A 16,355-nucleotide genomic window follows, 5' to 3' on the forward strand; every position below is an offset into this window, starting at 1 on the left:
GTCTGGAGGAAGTGGGAGGATTCAAAGGAGAAATTGTTAAGGATGAGGATCAGTTCGGCCAGAGGAATGAGAGTGTCAGTGGAAGGGTACTGTTGGGGATATCGGGAGAGGAAGAAGTGGAGGGCTTGGAGGCCCTGGTCATGGCGGATGGAGGTGTAGATGGATTGGATATCCATGGTGAAGATGAGGCGTTGGGGGCCGGGGAAACTGAAGTCTTGGAGGAGGTGGAGGGCGTGGGTGGTGTCTCGAACATATGTGGGGAGTTCCTGGACTAGGGGGGATAGAACAGTGTCGAGGTAGGTAGAGATGAGTTCAGTGGGGCAGGAGCATGCTGAGACAATGGGTCGGCCAGGGTGGTCAGGCTTGTGGATCTTGGGAAGGAGGTAGAACTGGGCAGTGCGGGGTTCCCGGACTATGAGGTTGGAAGCTGTGGGTGGGAGATCTCCTGAGGTGATGAGGTTCTGTATGGTCTGGGAGACGATGGTTTGGTGATGGGGGGTGGGGTCATGGTCAAGGGGGCTGTAGGAGGAGGTGTCCTCGAGTTGGCGGAGAAAGTGAGGTCTGCAGATGCTGGAGATCAAAGTTGAAACTTTATTGCTGGAACAGCACAGCAGGTCAGGCAGCATCCAGGGAACAGGAGATTCGACGTTTCGGGCACAGGCCCTTCTTCAGGAGGAAGGGCCTGTGCCCGAAACGTCGAATCTCCTGTTCCCTGGATGCTGCCTGACCTGCTGTGCTGTTCCAGCAATAAAGTTTCAACTTCGTCCTCGAGTTGGCGTCTGGCTAAACTGGCACCACTCCCCACCTCTTCCTCCGCTACATAGATGACTGCATTGGCACCACCTCATGCTCCCGCGAGGAGGTTGAGCAATTCATCAACTTCACCAACACATTCCACCACGACCACTTCCACCACAGAACACACCAGATGGCCTCCTTCTTTAGAGACCACAATTTCCCTTCCCACGTGGTTAAAGGTGCCCTCCAACGAATCTCATCCACATCCCGTACCTCCGCCCTCAGACCCCACCGCTCCAACCGTAACAGCTCAGCACTGTCCCCATGACTTGTCCTACCTGCCTATCTCGGTTAAAAATACGGGGTAGACCATTTAGGACAGAGATGAGGAGAAACGTCTTCACCCAGAGAGTGGTGGCTGTGTGGAATGCTCTGCCCCAGAGGGCAGTGGAGGCCCAGTCTCTGGATTCATTTAAGAAAGAGTTAGATAGAGCTCTCAAAGATAGTGGAATCAAGGGTTATGGAGATAAGGCAGGAACAGGATACTGATTAGGAATGATCAGCCATGATTATATCGAATGGTGGTGCAGGCTCGAAGGGCTGAATGGCCTACTCCTGAACCTATTGTCTATTGTCTATTGTCTATTCTTTTCCACCTATCCACTCCACCCCCATCCCCCCTGACCTATCACCTTCATCCCCTCCCCCACTCACCTATTGTACACTGTGCTACTTTCTCCCCACCCTCACCCCCCTCTCATTTATCTCTCCACCCTTCAGGCTCTCTGCCTCTATTCTTGATGAAGGGCTTTTGCCCGAAACGTCGATTTTACTGCTCCTCGGATGCTGCCTGAACTGCTGTGCTCTTCCAGCACCACTCTAATCTAGGCTCTAGTTTCTAGCATCTGCAGTCATTATTTTTACCACAGAGAGAGAGAAAGAGAGAGAGAGAGAAAGAGAGTGAAAGAGAGAGAGAGAGAGAGTTAGTTCGGACCATGACAGACACATTAATATCGATGTGGTGGAGGGAAGCAATGTGCCTGATTTTAACTCTCTGCAAGTGGGTGGGTTTTGAATTAGTTAAAAATGTGCCCAATGTTTTCTCATGGGACCAGGAAACATACATGCAGAAGAAAATAAGGTGAGTTGGCCAATGACATTAATTCCTCTATTTGAAAATAGTAGACATGGAATTTAACTTCAATTCAAAATTGAAGCTTATTCTCAAGTTGTAAAGACCCATCTGGTTCATAAATGGCTTCAGGGAAGAAAATCTGCCAGTTTGACAGATCTCACCCACACGTACCTCCACAACCACAGCTCTTTATTGATTGCAATCTGAAATTGTTTAGCAAGTCACTCAGTTCAAGGTCATTTAGAGATGGGCAACAAATACTGGTCTTATAAGCAATGCCCATAATCCATGAAAAAAGAGGAAAAGCAATAAAAATTCAGAAGGTGATTTAAATGGAGTGGCGTACAGGAGAACATTGATGGTCATGCACACCAAGTGGCTTGTGTTACCACACATGCTACAAACTCTCATGTCACTGTCAATCTGACTCCGCCATGGCACAGAGCTTCAAGCAAAGTCTGAAGCTAATCCCTTCCACTATGGAACTAGTGGTCATCTCCAGCACCGCAGCATCTAGTCTCCAATGTGTTAGCATCCAATACAGTGCAGGCAGAAGTCACCTAACTTCTCAGCATTGAGCTTAAGAGGGACATGACTGAGATGTATCAAATTATGAGGGGCTTAGATAGGGTAGACAGGAACAGACCTGTCCCCTTGATGGAAGAATCAATAGCCAGGGAACATAGATTTAAGTTAAGGGGCAGAAGGCTTAGAGGAGATTGGAGGAGAACTTTTTCACCCAGAGGATGGTGAGAATCTGGAACTCACTATCTGAGGAACAGTCATTTTATTTAAGGAGTATTTAAATGGGCACTTACAAAGTCAAGGCATGCAAGATTGTGGGGCACGTGCTGGAAAATGGGGTTAGAAAACTGAGGTGGTTGTCTTTGACCAGATGGACTGAAGTGTGTTTTTCTGCCCTTTAGATCTCTGTGACTCAATCTCATCGCTGCGCGGAACCTCAAACTAAGGTCATGTGATCCATATTTGATAGCTTGCAAGACCAGACTGCGACCTTCAAGATGATGAAAGAGTCCTGAAAGGAGTATTCCAGTTCTCACAACAGTCCAGCAATCTCACTTCCAGCAGATTACTATGACTGCTGTAGCATTGGCCAATGCACAAATCCACTGTCTTTGCTCATGACACAGCTCCCTCCTCTTTTTCTCCTTTCTTCTTTTCCTCTCCCTCCCCCTGAGGAGATGTCTGAATGCCTGGTGACATCCTAGAAACATAAGGTGTTTACAGCACAAAATGAATTGTCATTTGCAACAAAAAGGCACATTTTAACAAAACTTTCCATCTTGCAATCAATAATTTGCAGAAAAATTAATTTTAGGAGAAAAACATTTAGACTGTATGAGAGGAGAGTGGTGTTTGGTTGGTAGGAATGTTCTGATTGTTAGAGATGTTGCCATAGGGATTGACTACCAATCATCATTAATTCATTCAATATCCATGGCAACACCTCTCCCAGTACACATGCCAACAATTCAGCTTGCTCCTTTCATGTAGGATCAATTTCGGTTTCCGCTTCAATTAGCAATGTTTGCAAATTGTCCTGATGAGTGCAAGACAAAAAGCTTTAAAAAAGTCTTTCTTTTCAGCCATACGGATTGAATCATCTTCCCTGTGAGCCTGCACTGGGCTGGCAAAGAACTACCAAGGCTAATCCCATTTTCCTAATCTTAGTTGTGAACCTCGTCAGTCACAACATCTTCAGAACATAGACTGTAAGAACCAGGTCTTTATGACCTTTAAGCCTGTGGTGCCATTCAATAAGAACTGCTCACTTGCTCTCTCAGCACACATTCACCTGCTGTCTGCAGCATGCCTTGCCTTGTCTTGCCTAACACTACTGTACCTTGTGTTGGCAACTGACCCAGTCACACAGCCTGGTGTGCTGTACAACAGTCCTCAAAAAAGGGCACGTATATGTTGCTTGTTATCAGTGTGGCACCAATACTGCATGAATTCAATGTTCTCATCAAACACACACACGCACATGTACATGTACACACACAAGCACACACACACAGACACACACACAGGTATATATACACACACAGACAAACACACACACACACACACACACAGGCACACAAACACACACACAGGCACATACACACACACAAACATACACACAGACACACTCTTTCTCTCACACACACAAACACAAACATACACACAGACACAGACACACTCTTTCTCACACACACAAACACAAACATACACATACAGAGACACATAAACACACACATAAGACACACACACACACAAACACAAACATACACATACAGAGACACAGACACCCACACACACACACACACACACACAAACACACACATAAGACACACACACACACGCACACACACATTGCAGGAGAGATGTTCACTGAGCAGTGAGTTGCTTGCAGAGCAGCAAATGGTGAGATGGGCCAGAAAATCACACTAAGTGTTCTTAATATTTTATTTTGTGAGAGTTTGTCTGTATAGGCTTTTAAATTGCTGTTTTGTTGCCTCAATTTTGGATTTATAATGTTAACAGTGATGTGACTTTGGTTTCAATTATATTATTTCATATGATTTTAGATTTCCCTGCACAGCTGCACTTTCACTTGCTTTACTGTCAATTGAAATTGTGAAATGTAAGTCATTATTTTTTCACGTCTAGTCTCCTCAGCTCATTCTACACCATTAATTTAAAGTTTTCTTTATTCCCAAAAGGAATGTTTACCCTAATCCACAGAGCTCCAAAGTCTGTCTATTTCTCAGCTGAGCCATGAATGCAAACTGCTCCAACAGATTCTCACTTCTTGATGAATTTGAATCTCCCGCCTATAACTAGCATCGAGCTCAGAACCCATTCTTCACTTCTTACCTGATCTGAAATTAAAGACTTTTACAATAAAGTGCTGTTTCTGTCCTCTGATTGCTCCACAAGTTCCTCTGCAAGATATATTCAGTGTTCAGCTTCTTCACTGTTCCTGCCACTGAAACTACTGACTGCCTTTATGAGTAGTTCTTAAAGCTTTAAATGTAAAAAACTACAGTTGTAAATGGAAATTGTCTCTGGGTTCACTGAAATTAGTTCTGTACAGCTGAATTGAATTCCAATGCTCACCGCTGATCACCATGTTATATTTGATTTTGGAATATAAACCATCTGCTTTTGTTTGTACTTTTCTACCACCAACTGAGTCTAAATGAGAAGAGGCACTTACCTGACACAAGATGGAGCTTCTTGCATTTGTTACAAGTGTCAGTAGTGCATTCTTTGCTAAGACTATAGGAGTCCTGTTGATATCTGTCTTCAGTTCACCCAGATTCTAAGATGTTCTGTTATGCATCATCAGATCAGGTGGAGGTTAAAGCAGTCTACAACATGAATGATCTCAGAACATTTATCTCATAAAACTGAATAAACAAAACCCTAGTCCCTTATACTAATATACTATACTTATATTTCCTGAAGAAGGGCTTATTCCCGAAACGTCGATTCTCCTGTTCCTTTGATGCTGCCTGACCTGCTGCGCTTTTCCAGCAACACATTTTTAAGCTCCCTTATACTAGTGTTAACTTCAGCCATGATTGACAGTAAAATTACTCAAGCATATCGATTCAGACCAGGAGAGTGGTTTCAGAAGATGCAACAGGTATTGATGGAGTAAATAGCCTACTTATCATTTCCATATTGATGTTCTTCCTTTAGAATCCTTATAAATCCATCACCCACTTATGCCAAAGACTGCTGTAACCTTTAACGTCTTTGCACTGAATGAATTAAATCCAAAATGTAAACATTTCTCAAGCCACTGCTCTATCATTGATTACAATGGTCAGTCGTAAAACTCCATGAGACATTTTCACACTAAAGATGTTGCATTCAGATTCTTATTTATGAGGAATAATTGGAATCTAATGTTCTAAACTCTGTTCAGAAAATAAAGAAAACATTTTAAGGCTTAAAAGAATCTAGATTTATAGCCTCAGGCAGCTGGTTGTCATGACAACAGTCGACACCAAACATTAATAATTATTGTCCTTCACATTAATGAACAACATTTGAATTTTATTCTCCAAAATCCTGTAATCCTTACAAAGATTTTGCATTTCCATTCATCATGTACAGGAATTCCAATTATCTGTCTGAAAACCATGCAATTTTAAAATATTACTCAGGCTGTTTAGAGGTCCATATATTGCCAGCATTCCAATTTAATACTGTATTCATTCACTAATGTTTTGATTCAATTTTTTTTCTGCGATCATTCTCTGAGGCTTTTATTTTACTCTGAGCCCAATGTCATGTCCTTAATCGCATGGTAGACTGATTAGCAAGGTTAGATCACATGGAATACAGGGAGAACTAGCCGTTTGGATACAGAACTGGCTGGAAGGTAGGAGACAGAGGGTGGTGGTGGAGGGTTGTTTTTCAGACTGGAGACCTGTGACCAGTGAAATGCCACAAGGATCAGTGGTTTTTGTCATTTATATAAATGATTTGGATGTGAATATAGGAGGTACGCTTAATAAGTTTGCAGATAACACCAAAATTGGTGGTATAGTGGAGACTGAAGAAGGTTATCGCAGAGTGCAATGGGACATTGATCAGATGGTCTGATGGGATGAGGTGAGGCAAATGGAGTCTGATTTGGATATATGTGAGTTGCTCTGTTTTGGTAAGACAAATCAAGGTAGGACTTATACATTTCCTGATAGAGTCCTAGACAGTGTTGCTGAGCAAAGAGACCTTGAGGTGCAGGTTCATAATACCTTGAAAATGGAGTAGCAGAGTGGTGAAGGCAGTGTTTGGTATGCTTGCCTTTGCAGTGCATTGAGTATAGGAGTTGGGAGGTCATGTTGTGGCTGTATAGGACTTAGGTTAGGCCACTGTTTGAATACTGCATTCAATTCTGGGCTCCCTGATATAGGAAAGATGTTGTTAAACTTGAAAGGGCTCAGAAAAGATTTATAAGGGTGTTGCCAGGGTTAGAGGGTTTGAGCTATAGGGAGAGGCTGAATAGGCTGAGGCTGTCTTCCCTGGAGTATTGGAGGCTGAAGGGTGACCTTATAGAGGTATACAAAATCATGAGGGACATGGATAGAGTGAATAGCGAAGACCTTTTTCTCAGGGTAGGGGAGTCCAAAACTAGAGTGCATAGGTTTAAGGTGAGAAGGGGAAGATATAAAAAGGACCTAAAGGAAAACTCTTTCATGCAGAGGCTAGTGCATGTCTGGAATGAGCTGCCAGAGGAAGTAGTGGAGACTGGTAAAATTACAACATTTAAAAGGCATCTCCATGGATATACGAATAGGAAGGATTTGGAGGGATATGGGCCAAGTGCTGGGAAATGGGACTAGATCAATTTAGGATACCTGATCAACACGGACGAGTTGGATTGAAGGGTCTGTTTCTGTGCTGTTAACCTCTATGACTCTATGGTTCTGTGTGTAAACTTAAAAATTGATATTCATCTCATTCGCTAAATTATAAAACCTGAACACAAGTCCAACTTTGTTCTCACATTATAATATTTGTTATTTGATTATCCATCTCCTTACCAAAAATTATCAGTGTGAATCTTTCATATAAGACTGGCTGATTCTGACACTACTTTGTGGATGTTAAAAGCCTCATTTGTTTTCACAATGTTGGACAGGAGTATTTCAATATTTGAAACTTTGGAACTCCATATTAGGCAGATAACTGGAAACCTAGAAACAGCTTTTGTGCATTTGTAGAGATTTCTTAAAATGTTACCAAATCTAATACTTTTAGACTTTTATTCACTCATAGGATGTAGGCATTGCTGGCTGGGCTAGTATTTATTGCCCGTCCCTACTTGCCCTTGAGAAGATGGGGGTGAGCCTCTTGAACCGCTGCAATCCACCTGCTATGGGCTGACCCATAATGACCTTGGTGAGGGAATTCTCGGATATTGACCCAGTGACAGTGAAGGAATGGCAATATATTTCCAAGTCAGAATGGTGAGTGGCTCAGAGGAGAACGTGCAGATGGTGCTGTTCCCATGTTTCTGAATGGAATTAGTTGACACATGAAAGATGTCAGATGGAATTAGACACATGGACAAGTGTGAGTTAACCAGAGAAAACCAGCTAGGATTTCTTAAAGGTAAATTATGTTGATTTGACTTGGTGGAGTTATTTGAAGAAGTAGCAGAGAGAGTTGATGAAGATAATGCTGTTGATGTAACATGTGTGAACTTCTAAAAGGTGTGTGATCCAAAGTAACATGACAGACTTCTGAGATAAGGTGTAGCTCGTAGAATAGAAAGAACTGCATGAATGTGGCAGCAAAACGATAGGAAACAGAGTGATGGCTAAATGATATTTTTCAGGCTGGAGGAAAGTTTGTAATGGAGCTCCTAATCTGTCAGTATTTCTTGATAAATGCAGATGCCAGGTTGTGAACAGCTCTGTGCTTGATCACATTCGCAAGGCGATTTGTTCGCAAGTGGTTCAGAACTCAACGGAAGACAATAAACAGCAGTCATTTGTAAATGCAGAAAATGTTCATAAGTCAGATATCTAAAATTGTACCATTGTATGGGGCAGCATTCACAAGTAGGAACATTCATAAATTGGGGACCCCTGTATATTTGATTGAACTAGGCCTTGGAGCACAGGGAACAATTTCAAAGTTGCAGATTGTACAAAACGTAGATATAATGTGAATTGTGAGGTGGGCAGTGTAGAATTTCAAAAGGATACTGACAAGTTGGTGGAAGGGTGGGATAAATATCAGATGAAATGTAAATAGTCCAACAGGTTTATTTGGAAGCACTAGCTTTAGGAGCACTGCTCCTTCATTAGGTGGCATCAAGTGTAAACAGATACTTTTGGGAGAAAGAAAATGGAAAAGTAGTATAAAAGAAAGTCTACTACTCAAAAAAAGAGCATAGAAGTTGAGAGACCTGAATCCCCATGTGCATTAGTCATTAAAGTTGGCAGGGCAAGGGAGGATTGTGGTTAATCAAGCAAACAGTCTTCTTGGCTTTATTACTAATGACACGGATCACAAGAGCAGGAGGCCTATGTTGAATCTGCATAAGACGTTAAGTACATTCTCAGTTGGAATGCTGTGAATGGTTGTGGACACCACACTTTAGGAAAGAAGCCAGCTCACTGCAGAGAGTGCAGAAGCAAATGTTGCTGCGTTTGGAAACTTCAGTTCTGAATACAGATTGGAGAAGCTCAGAGAGGCTGTTTCCTTGGAGATGGGAAGGATAATAGGAGATTTGATTGAAGGTTTCAAAATCATGAGAGATGTGGACAGAGTGCAAAGGGAGAAACTGTTTCTGCACATTTTTCAAATATTTCTTTGAACAGTGGAACAACTCTATCTATTTTTGATATGAAAATAAATAACAAAATACCATTTTACTTTACTTTCAAATAGATAACTGCTTTCATCACAAATTCATTCAGGATTTAAAATATATCCCTGAAATCTTTAAATTTCTTGCTGTCTGAAATCAACGATTGATTGGATGTATGTTTATTTCACAACATGTTAGACATGATATTTCTAATTGGTTCATGTGTTGTGAGAGCTGGCAAGGTCAGTGTATATTGCTCCTCCCTAGTTAATCTTAAGAAGGGGGTAATGAGCTGCCCTCTTAAGCCCTGAAGCAGATGATCAAAGGCAAGTCAAGACAGTGAGTTACTTGGATGGGAACCTGCAGGTGGTGGTGTATGGAGTTTAGAGTCATACAGCATAGAAACCGACCCTTTGTCCAATTCATTCAAACTGAACAAATATCCCAAACTAAACCAGTCCCATTTGCCTGCGTTTGGCCCATATCCCTCTATACCTTATCTATTCATGTCCCTGTCCAAATGTCTTTTAAATGTTGTAATTGCACCTGCATTCACCAATTCCTCTGGCAGTCTATTCCATTATGAACCACGTTCTGTGTGAAAAATTTGCCCTCATGTCCCTTTTAAATCTTTCTCCGCTCAACTTAAAAATATTTCCCCTAGTTTTGAACTCCCCCACCCAAGGGAAAAGACCTTTGCTATTCTCCTTGTATGCACCCCTCATGGTTTTATAAAACTCTACAGGGTCACCCCTCAACCTCCTATGCTCCAGTGAAAAACGGCCCAGCCTGTGCAAGCTCTCCTTATAAGTCAAACCCTCCAGTCTTGGCAACATCCTGGTAAATTGTTACTAAACCCTCTCCAATTAGATAGGATAGGTTTTGTGTTTGCGGAATGTTTTTGAATAAGCCTTGGTGAGTTGCTGCAGTGCATTTTATGGACTTTATACCATGTGAACCAGTCTGCGCCAATGATAATGGAACTAACATTTTGAGGTTGTGGATGGTGTGGCAGTATTGTGAGCTGCTTTGGCCTGGATGGTGTCATGCTTCCTGAGTGTTGCTGGAGTTAGATTTATCCAGGCAAGTGGGAAGTAATCCATCATACTCTTGATTCATAATTTGGTAAATCTAGAGTTGAGTTACTTGGTTCAGTATTCCCAGCATCTGACCTAATCTAATAATCTAAGTATGGTTTAAGTTTCTAATGAATCATAAACCTCAAGATGTTGATGCTATTGATTTCAATCACGGTAATACTGTTGAATGTTAAGAGAGGTAGTAAGATGCTCTGTCTCCTGAGAAGTAGTCACTGCCTGGCACTTGTGTGGTACAATTGTTAGAAACTATTTACCAATCCAAGCCTGAATGTTGTTCACATCTTGCTACATGTGGACATGAACTGTTCATTATCTGAAGAGTTGCAATGGAGCTGAGCATTGTGAAATCATCAATGAACATCCAAATTTCTAACCTTATGATAGAGAGCAGGCCTTTCATAAAGCAGTTTAGAATATTTGGGTCTAGGACACCACAGGAACCCTTTCAGTTATGGCACTGACAAAATTGGCCTTCAACAGCCACACTCACTTTTCTTACGTTGGGTAGTACCTCATTCAGGTTTTCCCAGAACTCCACCAACTTACCACAGCTCCTCGATGCCGCACTTTGGGTAATGCTCCTTTGATATTAAGGGCAGCCACTGTCATCTCACTGATGACATTCAGCTCTTTATTACTGCATGTTGCCCTTCCCCATTTGTATAAAAGCTGACCAAGAATCCAAACATTTGTGGTTCAGTTGCAGTGCTTGCGGATTGATACCTGACAGAGTTTGGGATTTCAATTTATTTTTACGTTGTTTTCTGCTTCAGCCATACCATTTGTCTTTTATCTAATTGTAAGTCACCACTGACCTCATAATTTTCCTTATTTTCTCTAGCTTCTCGTAGTTCAGTATTTGGATTTCCTGTCTTTGTTAGAAGATTTTAGGAACGTAGCACCATAAGACCAAGGAATAGGAAGAAGAGGAGGCTCAACCATTCTGTAGGATCATAACTGATCCAACATTCCTCATGTCCATTTTCCTGCCCTTTCCCAGTAACCCTTGATAACTCGACTGACCAAGAATCTAAATATTTCAGCCCTAAATATAGACAAGGTGTCTACCTCTATGGGTCTCCATATCTAGGTGTTCCAAAGACCCTCTACAAATAGAAATTCTTCCTCATCCCAATGTTAAATTGGTGCCCATCTAATCTGAGTCTATGGTCTCTGGTCCTGGACTCTGAGGTGAAACATTCTCTCAGCGTTCACCCTTTCAAGCCCCTTAAGAATCCGATATGTCTCAATGAGATCACCGCTCATTCTTTTGAACTCCAGTGAGTAGAGTCTCAACCTGTTGGTCTTTGCTCATAATCCTTCCATACCAAGGGTCTCTCTGGTGAACTGAAACTATGACAGGTAATCATATCAAAAGCAAAACACAGGAGGTCTGAGAGACAAAGAAAATACTGGGATCCACTCAGGAGTTCAGACACCATCCACTGTAGGACCTGCTGAGGATTTGAATAATGAGTCAGAATTGTTTTGTGTCATGGCTGGACCAGGGCTACGGAAGAGGGAGCCTCTCTAAGTGGGGTGTGCAGATCTCGAGCTTGGCCCAGCATAGCCTACGTGATATCCCAGGTTTGGAAAATTGTTGTCTGATAAAGTATTGGGGAATCAATGGCAAAAGGTATTGATTTGCACTAATGATTTGCCTTAAACGGTTGAACTGGGTGCTTGCAGACATGGCAGACTGAAGATCGCAATGGCTGTGGGAATCACAAATGAAATGATTGCAGGCATCGTTGCCTAACCTTGGACTGTTCTTGTCTAATCTTCTCCCCTGTCTTTGAATGGACTGTTTTTTTAAATTAATAGAACATTGTTGACTACTGTGCTTATCTACTTTTGACTTATGTGGACACTACTATTTTGGCCTATATGAACCACTACCAGATGTAGTAACATTAAATCATGTGGGGCTTGGGAAATGTGTACTAGTCATGCATTTGAGGGCTATAAAATATACTACTTTTACGCTCTGGACAGAGATCTGTTGAGAGTCCACCAAGAGATAGCTTGAAGGTTACATTGTGGTGTCGACTCTAGATCTCTCGCTGGTTAAGCTGAAATAAAGGGTGTGTTGAAACTGAAGCTTTTGCGTGGTTTTTTGAGTCAACGTTCATACCATGTGCGTGCTGCTAGCTTCCCTGCCTGTCTCAACATGACATCAATCAGCTCACCCAGCAGAATTAATGCACAATTTTAATACCTGAACCTTACGGGTCTATTCACACTATTCACACACCAATAAACCTGCATACATGGCCAGGGGAAACCACCACCAGCACTATTTAAATGTTCATGCATTCGACTTGGAGGTGAGATGAGTCACTCTAACCTCTGCTGTTTAAAATCTCTGGCAGTGTGGCTAAATATTTTTGGAGATGCTGTTCTAGATTCGACGCGGTGTCTCCTTGCATCTTCATAGGACATGGGGAGGATTTTGTTGCCGATCCACACCAATGCTGCAAACTGCTGGCAGTGTCACTTTGCCTGCAAGGTGTCAGGGAGGTTGTGCAGAGGCACCAGAGATGGGAAGCTTTGTACAATGCCCTCTGCCAACTTGGAGTTGGATTTCTCTCTCCATTGTCCTTGACAGTGACAGGAGACTGCCTGGAAATCCAGCTAATGTAGCCATCATGTGGTTGTGCATCCTGATTTGTTTTGATTTGACTTATTATTGTCACATGCAGTGAAAAGTTAAGTTTAGCGTTCCTCATCCTCATCAGTGTTCTCCATTATGTCACCAATGTAAGATCATCATCTGAGCTCTCTGCCACAACACCCACCTGTCACCTCACTGCCTTGGGGCCAACACAGACACCATTCTTTACCCATAACCTCACTGCAAACTCTTCACACCCAGTGACCCACCATACCATAATTGTTATCCCGCCCTCGGTTCTAAGACACATGCTATGCTCAAAGCTGAACTGATGATAAGGAATTGTAAAACAGGGGTTCCTTCATCAATGTTGTGGTTTTAGTCTCCTTTCTTCCCTTTGGATATGCAATAGCTGAGTAACTCCTGGGCATCTTGAAACAGAAACAATAGCCTTAATCTCAGATCCCCGGCTTCCGTATATCTATAACATACTCCTACAGGAATATTAGAACAGGAGTAGGCCATTCAACCCCTCAAGCCTGTTCCATTAATCAATGTGATTGTGGTTAGCTTAGTTGGCTAGATGGTTGGTTTGTGATGTTAACACTGTGGTTCAATTCCTGTGTTCTCTGATGTTACCATGAAGGGCTTCTCTTTCTGTGAGGCATGTTAACCCACCACCGATCATCTCTCTTCATTTAGAGAACAGGACTATAGAGACTTGACCCTCTAATATTTTACTAATGGAAATATTCCTCCAGGAAGCCCCAAACTATGACTGACAAACACTTATATTATTTCCTTCAGAATGTTGGTCATGTTCTTTTGTGCAAGCCAGATTGTCTTCAACATGAGTCAGCAATCCCCCTTCACTTAAATGTACCTTGAAATAGCCTTTCCTTGTCAGAATGCATTACTGGGTACTATAGCAAAAGGCAAAAGTGTCCAACATTTGACAGAATGTTTCATCTCAGCTGGATCACTAAGGGAACATTGCTCACATGAGAATTTAAAATCAACACAACATGATGAACAATTTCTAACAGTCTAGCTTTATCACGGATCATTTAATTGAGATTAAATGGATATGCTGATTTTGGAAGAAAAGATTGATTTTGCCAAAGCATCTTCCTAAAATACGATGAAATAATTGCTTGCAACCAGCTTTATAACAAAAATTGGGTGGCAGATTCAATATGTATCTACAATCTGATAAAACAAACAGATAAGTAAGAAAATTATGGAAGTATATAGCCATTTCAATCAAAATTATGAAAACAATCCACCTATGCAAAGAAAAATGTAATGTTTTCTATAATATCTACCCAGCACTAAGTATTGTGCTAAAACAATGAGACATTGAAATTACAAATTTTTCATTTGATTTACAAAAATGAACATTTCTAAAATAGATTCCAGGTCTATTCTTTTTGTAAATGAGGGGACAAGCACCTGTCATCGAAACTCTTTGGCAATGAGTTTCCAGGAGTAAAACAGCAGGCACCAGACCCAATCCATTCAGACTTAGTTGAAAGTCTAGAGAGCAACAACAAACAAAAGCAGATTTTGATGCTGTCCAGAAATCCAACCGCATTAGGAGTGGGAATGGAGAGAACGGCCTTATGCTGTACTTGTTGTCAGATCCTTACCTTATTACATGCTGATGTTGTATCCTGACCTTTTATCTTGGCATCTTTATAGCATTTCCTTCCAGTCTCAGGTGTATGATGAGAAGACAGCTCCTGCCTAGAATGGGATTTGGATCTGTGTAATTAGCATTATTGTGAACTACATGCCAGCCAACAGAGCCAACCACCAACAACACCTCCTCTGGTGCAATGGTACAGGGATAAATAGTAATCTCATAAAATGCTCCAAACAGGATAGAATTCCATACTGAGTTTGAGAGTGAAACAAGAACATCACACTCAAAAAGAATTATGTATTTTGAGTGGGTTGGCGAAAGTAAATTGTGAAATTAAAAGATATGACAGGAACTGAGCAATGACAAACATTTGAAGAGGTATTTCATAATTCCCAAAATCTGTACACTACATTGAAAAATAAAAATTCCATCGGAAAAGTGATCCGTCTGTGGGTGTGTGTAACTAAAGAGGTAAAATACAGCATTAGATAAAAAGAAGAGGAGGCTTTTAGTGCTGTCAAGAAAACTAGTCAGCCTGAGGATTGGGAGAGCTTTAGAATTGAATAATCATAAGATTGTTCAAAAGGGGGAACACAGAGTGTGAGAATAAACCAATAACAAGTTTAAAAGAAGTTGTACATCCTTCTATAAGTAGTCTAAAAGTAGAAGAACTGCAAAAGAATGCCTAAAGGCAAGGACAGGAGACTGTAATTGGAAATATAAAAAAACATTGTAACTGCCATATTCAGAGATTTGTGTTCTTCGGACAGAAAAGCAGTACACGGAGTAACGGGGGTGGGGGAGGGGGGGATGGGTGGAGAGGGTGGGGGTGGGGAGGGCGGGTCAGGAGACAACGGCTACTGACTCAAAGTGGGGTTGGGAACCCTACATTTGGATAAAATCTAAGTCTCAACCCTGACCCTTAGCCACAAAGCGACTTTACAACTTCAGATGTCCTAACAGATCATGCACGGACTGTACAAAACACTACATAGGGCAAACAGGAAGACAGCTAACGATCCGCATCCATGAACACCAACTAGCCACGAAACGACACGACCAGCTATCCTTAGTAGCCACACACGCAGATGACAAGCAACATGAGTTCGACTGGGACAACACTACTATAGGACAAGCCAAACAGAGAACAGCCAGGGAGTTCCTAGAGGCATGGCACTCATCCACAGATTCAAATCAATAAGCACATCGACCTGGACCCAATATACCGACCACTGCAACGGACACCTGGAACTGACAACCGGAAGCGGCAGATTCAAACCACTACAAATGCCGGAGGAAAGATCACAGAAGCACTTCACAGGAGGCTCCCAAGCACTGAAGATGTCACCCAGACAGGGGACGAAACGTCTGCAACACAAATTCCCAGCTCGGCGAACAGAACCACAACAACGAGCACCCGAGCTATAAATCTTCTCACAAACTTTGAACACCTATGGGAGAGAGACACTAAGACAAGCCAGGAAATGGGAATCCGGCGCTAACCGCCTCAGCGCCACATACGAACAACTCCAGTTCCTGCATGAATGCTGAAAGAATCGAATCCTTCCACCATGTGTCAGATACAGACCACCAGTCAACAACCCACAAGCCAGGGACACAGCCAGACAGAACGGATTCAGGATGATCCAGGTAATGATTACAGACGCTCACAACTGACTTCACAAATACAGACAAGAAATTGCGTGCCAAAAATCATTAATTTCAAAAACCACCAATCAGGAATGGACCCAGACCATAGAACAGGCCGTCACCATAGGACA

At 42.1% G+C, this 16,355-nt stretch overlaps 1 long non-coding RNA gene across 1 annotated transcript; it reads right to left on the minus strand.

Annotated features, from left to right (window-relative positions):
- Positions 1 to 2,052: 2,052 nt before the first annotated feature.
- On the minus strand, positions 2,053 to 14,687 carry LOC148151811 (uncharacterized). The gene is made up of 3 exons (XR_015758945.1): positions 14,579 to 14,687; positions 14,382 to 14,465; positions 2,053 to 3,098 (listed from the first exon to the last, which is right to left on the minus strand). It is a non-coding gene; the product is annotated as an uncharacterized LOC148151811 (long non-coding RNA).
- Between the last annotated feature and the right edge of the window lie 1,668 nt (positions 14,688 to 16,355).

This window comes from Chiloscyllium plagiosum, unplaced genomic scaffold, assembly GCF_037043375.1.
Source record: "Chiloscyllium plagiosum isolate Xiang-an unplaced genomic scaffold, Cpla_swu_hap1 HiC_scaffold_2, whole genome shotgun sequence".
NCBI lineage: Eukaryota > Metazoa > Chordata > Chondrichthyes > Orectolobiformes > Hemiscylliidae > Chiloscyllium > Chiloscyllium plagiosum.